The sequence below is a fragment of the Peromyscus californicus genome, unplaced genomic scaffold, assembly GCF_007827085.1.
Source record: "Peromyscus californicus insignis strain IS unplaced genomic scaffold, ASM782708v3 Scaffold_12__1_contigs__length_115047231, whole genome shotgun sequence".
Taxonomy (NCBI): domain Eukaryota; kingdom Metazoa; phylum Chordata; class Mammalia; order Rodentia; family Cricetidae; genus Peromyscus; species Peromyscus californicus.
Window position 1 is genome coordinate 10186894 of NW_026294413.1, and position 4072 is coordinate 10190965.

A 4072-nucleotide genomic window follows, 5' to 3' on the forward strand; every position below is an offset into this window, starting at 1 on the left:
CCCTAGCTTTTGAGAGTTGGTTTTAAAAACAGCTTCGTTTTTACAGATGAAACATTTGGAACCTAATGAATAGCTTTTAAGCTCAAATACCTAATCATTGGTCAAGTCAGGATGTTAAACCTGGGGTTGCGAGTTCAGACTGGAGCCTGAACATGACCATAGTAAGAATGTTTGAATGTCATCTGCAATTAAATGCCACATGCAAATGGCATGAGTAGTTTCTATATTAGTAGACACTTTTTTAGGTTATGCTAAATCTACTGTTTCTTTTAACAAGCATAATATTAATTTAAGTTATCTAAGAGATGTAAGTTTGAAGGCGACTTCCTGTTGTTCACTTAGATTCTGCAGGGAAGACTGAAGGTTTTAAGGGAAAATGCATGGCACATAAATTTCATTTGTGTGTTTATTTTGGGTCAAAAGGTCAACTTTTCAAATTTCTTTTGTCATGCTTTAAAAAAAGCTGTGACTCTGGAAGAGAAGTCATAACAATACATTTGCAATGTCTGCAAGATCCACTCTGTCTTAGTGAGGGTCTTACTGCTGTGAAGAGACACCATGACCATGTCAACTCTTATAAGGAAAGCATTTAATTGAGGGGGCTGGCTTACAGTTTCAGAGGTGCAGTTCATTATCATCATGGCAGGAAGCATGGTGGTGTGCAGGCAGACATGTAATAGCTGAGAGTGCTACATTTTGCAGGCAACAGGAAATCAGTTGACTGTCACAGTGAGTGAAGCTTGAGAAAAGAGACCTCAAAGCCCACCTCCACAGTGACGTACTTCCTCTAAGATCATACCTTCTAATAGTGCCATTCCCTTTGGGGGCCATTATCTTTCAAACCACCACACAACTCTTTCAGATTTATTTTATTTTTTAATTGTGTACGTGTGTGTGTGTGTGTGTGTGTGTGTGTGTGTGTGTGTGTGTGTGTGTGTTCATGTTTAAACACATGACTACAGTTGCCTGCTCAGTCTAGAAGACAGTGTTGGATCCATTGGAACTGGAGTCACCAGAAGGCTCCTAGTTCTCTGGGGGAGCAGTACTTGCTCTTAACCACTAAGTTATTGCTCTAGCCCCTACAAATGCTCTATTTAATATTTTATATTAATACCCAGTAAAATTCTATTAGTCCAAAAGCTGATTTGATGTATAGCTATATTCTTACCCATCACATATTGTGATCTGGTAGAAATCTACCTGAAAAAAACTTTTTACACTAGAGGATTCAGCTCAATGGTCCTAAGTTGAAAAATTTTGAACTGATGCATTGGTACCTCATTTAATGATTTGAATGTTGACTTCTTGCAAGTTTAAAGGAAAAATAATGATGCTTCTGCTGCTTTCTATTCATGTAGTCAAACTGTAACAAAGGGCTATTGACTCCATCACCTCCTGATTGAGTCAGTGTGTTCCAAACATCTCAGCAGATGATTGATGACCGCTGATTAATCAGTTGGACCACTTATATATCTGATTATGAATGACTCAGAGGCTTGCTTCATTGAGTGAAAACAGTGGTATGGGAATTTATATTGCATGCAAACATGAGCATGCAACCCAGAGTTTGAAATGTAGGAACTATAATGGCTAATCAGAAACATTTAAACTATGATTATAACTAAGCACAGATAATTAATTTTAAAAATTGTCAACTGAGTTTTGTAGTCCATGGCACAGTGTAAAAGTTGTATAATAATTTTTCCATCTGAAAAAGAGAAAACCACATTTCTGTTTCTATTTTGGAAGATTTTCCAACATGGTATGATAACATTGCATAGAAAAACCTCTTCAGGAGAATTGTACCAGTCATGCTGAAAATTCTTCAAAAGGCCCATTTTGTAGCAGATATATTTTCTATACTGCCTTAAGAAATTAGAATTAAAACCAAAGAGAACTTAGTTTTTGATGCATTACCACAGGAAGGGCTATGTCAGTGGACGTGTGAAGAATGCTCAGAGTCACTGAGAAAATATGTGTGGGGATATTTCAGAAGTCCCAACATAGAGGCTGCTATTAGAGGGGAAATAATTCTGTATTTCTTTTACTATGATTTTATTTTTACTTTATGACAACTATGACCTGAGCAAATACAAGTATATTTATATAAGTTACATTGTACATGAAAAAGTTATGACCAAGGGATGTATGACTTTTTCAAGAACAGCACTTTTATGAGAGAAGATGAGCAGTAGTAGCACTTTGGAAAAGAAATCTTTTAATATGGTAAATATCATAGTTGGAAAAGGTTTGCACTCAGAGATACAGACAAATTCAGAGGCTCTGCTTGTGCAGAAGGAGTAGAATATGGGCTGATTAAATAAACGATGTCACATTCATATGTAATGGACTTCTAGGCAGATGTTGAAAAAAATGTCCAGGGCAGGGTGAGGGGTACAGCTCAGTAAAGTATTTGAAGCATAAAGACTTATGTATTTCTCTCTCTCTCTCTCTCTCTCTCTCTCTCTCTCTCTCTCTCTCTCTCTCTCTCTCTCTGTGTACCATCTGTATGCTTGGTACTGGCAGAGTTCTGAAGAGGGTGTCAAATCCAGTGGGACTGGCGTTTTGGATGTCAGTGAGCTACCATGTGGGTTTTGGGAACAAAACCCAGGTACTCAACAAGAGCAAGTGCTCTTAACAACTGAGCCATCTCTCCAGCCAATGAAGCCACTATTGATAAAAATGAATTCCAAATTATTCTCAAAGAAACCACAGAGAGCCAAGAAGAATATGAAAAGCAAACGAAAGTGGGAATAAACAGAACAAATGTACAAGCGCAGATAAACCTTAACATACTAGTAAGTTCACTAACTATTAATGATCTAAATGTAAACATGAAAAATTGAATTTGACAGTGTGTCTAATAAAATATCAAACTATATTACATCGGTAAGAAATTCAGATCTAATGTAGTGACATAGGTTAACAGAAAATAAAACCGTGGGAAAGGAAGGACCATGCAAATGTTAAGGAAAAGTAAAGAGATGTAGATTTTTTTTAATAGCAGTAGTTCACAGTGCAATCAAATTGATAGAGAAAGAAATGTTATATGATAGAAGAGCAAATCCCCCTGAAAGTTTGACAATGCTCAGGACACAGAAGGTCTGTAGATGTAATGGTCTTATTAAATAAGAAAAACAGAGCCAAATGCAGAGTTAAAAGCCCAAGAGGTCAGAGCAGTAGATAAGAGCTGAGGCTAAACCTGCCTTCTTACTCCTCGCTGCCGCTGCTGTCCTTCCCCTGAGAAAAGAGACCTACTTCCTGTGTGTCTGTCTTTTTATTGACTTTCTATCCTGCCTTCTCATTGGTTGCAAACCCAACCACATGACCTCCTCATAACTGCCTGTCTATACAGACCTCCAGGTCTCTATGGTTGGTATTGAGATTAAAGGTGTGTGTCTCCAGGCTGGCTGTATCCTTGAACACACAGAGATCTACCTGCCATGTGATCAGATTAAGGGTGTGCGCTGCCACTGCCTGGCTTCTGCTATGGCTTGCTATTAGCTCTGACCTCCAGGCAACTTTATTTATTAACAGACAAATAAAATCACATTTCAGCACAAATGAAATATCACCATAAAGGTCTGTTTGAAATGTCCATTTTCTCAGTCTCAACACACAGCCCTCTTCCCATCGCTCTTGCTTCTGTATTAGTTAGTGCTTAAAATAACACTGTAAACCATTAGTTAAAATGATGTCTAGAATGGATAGACTTGGCTGATTTAGCCTCTTGGGTCTAGCTCTTCTTTCAGGTGAGCAGCTGGACCACTTTTGTCCCAATTCAAAGTTCCATAGGATGCCTGTGGGATCTACTCAGGTGTCTTTTATCAAGTAGGGATATGTTCTTCACATGGTTTTGGAAATAACAAAAACAAATAAATAAGCAAAAGCCTCAAAACCAACAAAACAACAACAACAACAAGATAAAATATGTAAAGAATCTTCAATTCGTTGTTGGAACAGACATACAGTACTTTCTGCTCTCTTGCCACTTAAAGCAAGGCCTGTGGCAAAGCCCAACATCTGGGCGAGAGAAGGAAATATACTTAAGGAAGAATGAATAATTGGGGCT